Source organism: Silene latifolia, chromosome Y (assembly GCF_048544455.1).
Source record: "Silene latifolia isolate original U9 population chromosome Y, ASM4854445v1, whole genome shotgun sequence".
NCBI classification, from domain to species: domain Eukaryota; kingdom Viridiplantae; phylum Streptophyta; class Magnoliopsida; order Caryophyllales; family Caryophyllaceae; genus Silene; species Silene latifolia.
The window spans coordinates 97,106,414-97,109,079 of record NC_133538.1 but is presented as its reverse complement, the minus strand read 5'-3'; the positions used below and the strand labels follow the sequence as shown (position 1 = coordinate 97,109,079).

The 2,666-nt window shown below is 40.8% G+C and overlaps 1 non-coding gene across 1 annotated transcript; it reads right to left on the bottom strand.

The window, feature by feature from the left end:
- Nucleotides 1-801: 801 nt before the first annotated feature.
- On the bottom strand, nt 802-908 carry LOC141635664 (small nucleolar RNA R71). Its single transcript, XR_012540334.1, has one exon. It is a non-coding gene; the product is annotated as a small nucleolar RNA R71 (small nucleolar RNA).
- Between the last annotated feature and the right edge of the window lie 1,758 nt (nt 909-2,666).

The window sequence follows — 2,666 nt, the reverse complement described above, 5'->3', positions numbered from 1 at the left end:
TACTAAGAGTAGTTAGTTAAGTTTATAAATATTGTTTTGATTGGTTAGCTTAGACGACAAAGTTATAAACCGAATAAAAAATGGCGCCGTTGCCGAGGACGGTGTTCAATTGAATTGTTATTTGTTGTTTTTAGTTGTGTCTTTCTTAGCCTTGGGGAAGTCAAACTCCTCAAGGTAGTTTTGATTGTTTTCTAGTTGCTTTTTGCATGTCTAGGAGATCACAAGGTAGACTTTTGCTTACTGATCCCAAGATTGAAAGAACCTTGACCAACATTAGAAGAACCGTTAAAGGGACTTCAACAAGTTTGGGTATTGGAGAACTTGTGGACATTGGTGTTGTCCAATCGGATAGTGTTAAGTTTACCAACCCTTTTGCAAGAGAAGGAGAGGAGAACCCACTTCAAAACCAACCACAAAATCAACCCACAATGCCTAAATTTTCATCTCATTCTGTACCAACCGAGGAGAACCTACCAATTGGTACTCCAACACCGCCTCACTTAATCGGTAACTTCATTGCCAAATCTGCATTCATACAATTAGTTAAGAGAAGTCAATTTGGAGGGATGCCTAGTGAAGATCCCTCATCTACACATGGAAACTTTTTGTGACTATTGTGATGAAATCTCTCAAACGGGGGTGACTCAAGACCAAATTCGATGTGTATTGTTTCCTTTTTCCTTTATTGGAGCCGCAAAGCAATGGTTGAAGAGCCTAGACAAGGTTACTCTTGGTATTGATTCATGGAAGAAGTTTGCACTTGCCTTCTATAAGAAGTTCTATCCTCCGGAGAATACTAACATGTTGAGAGCCCAAATCACCGGGTTCAAGCAAAGAGATGAAGAGTCTCTATATGAGGCTTGGGAGAGATTCAAAGATACATGTCGCTCTTGTCCTCATCATGGACTAAGCGAATGGTTCCTTGTCCAACAATTTTGGAATGGCTTGTATGAAGACTCAAGGAATATTCTCAACATGTGTTCTAATTGAAGATTCACCGAGGTTGATGACAACCAAACTTGGGCTAAGATCGAAGAGATGCCGGTTCACAACTCTCAATATAGTAGGCCAAGAAAAGATACTAGGGGAGGGAGACATGAAGTTGACTCCGTCACACAATGGAGTGCCCAACTAAGTGCTCATATTGACACCATAAACTTAAAATTTGAGAAAGCCATGGCCAAGCTTGATGAAGCTTCTTAATCACCCAAACAACATGTCAGTGCTATGGTGGCAACATCTTCAATCCCAAATGGAGTGTGTGAGAGTTGTGGAACCTTGGGACATGATCAACAAGAATGTAGGGGAACAAATGAGCAAGTGAATGCTTTCCAAGCATACAAGAATGGCACCCCTTACTCCAACTATTATAATGAAAACACCAAATTCCACCCAAACCTCTCATACAAAAGCCAAAATGTCCAAAACCCTCAACCCACAAACACCCCACCTCCAATGAGAAACCCTACTCAAAAACCATACTTCAACTAAAACCAACCCTCTTACAATCAATCCAATGACCAAGATTTTGATGTTCAAAAAGTGGTCCTCCAAATGGAAAAGAGCCAACAAGATATCTTTGCTCAAATGCAAAGAGATAGCCAAGCCAAAGACACTACCATCAACAATATCCTTGCTCACACCAAGATGTTGAAGACTCAATTGTCTCAATTGGCCTCCTCAAGTTCCGAAAGACAAAAAGGACAATTATCTCCTCAAGGTAATCCTCCTACAAGAAATGAGGCCATTAATGTCATCCACTTGAGGAGTGGTGCAAGATATGAAGGACCCAAGATGCCAATTGAAGAGAATATTATTGAGGACAATGTCAAGCAAAGTGATGTGATTGAACCATTGAGGAGAAATCCTAAGATGGTAGAGACAACTACCAATGACTCATCAAGGAAGAAAAGTGAAGAGAAGACCAAAGAAGTTGAGCCTATTGTGATTAGACTTCCATTCCCAAGTCGCCAAGTCAAGCCCAACCTTGATGAGCAGCTTGGAAAGTTCATGGAGATTGTGAAGAACTTAGAGGTTTTTATACCATTCACGGAGCTAATCAACCATGTTTCAGCCTATGCAAAATACATGAAAGATATCCTTACCAAGAAGAAGTCCATAAGGAAGTTTAAAACCATTGCCTTTAAAAAGGTAAGTAGTGCCATTATTCAAGAGAATTCCCCACCTAAGCTCAAAGATCCGGGAAGCTTCTCCATTCCATGTACAATTGGTGATACCACAATTAACAAGGCACTATGTGATCCAGGTGCAAGTGTGAGTGTCATGCCATATTCGGTATGTGAAAGACTAGGGGTAGGAGAACTCAAGTGCACTAACATAACCTTACAAATGGCGGACCGGACAACAAAGAAACCACTAGGAGTATAGGAAGATGTACCCATGAGAGTTGGAAAGTTCTTCATACCGGTGGAATTTGTTATTGTTGACATGGAGGAAGATTCCAACATTCCAATCATTCTAGGAAGGCCATTCCTACACACCGCCGGAGCGGTGATTGATGTAAAGCACGGGATGCTCACACTTGAAGTTGGTGATAAAACAATCACCTTTAATCTTGATAAGACTATGAGAGCTCCTAACTTGATTGAGCCATGCTTTATGGTTGATCACTATACTCGGGAAGGTGACAAGAAAAATATGGAATC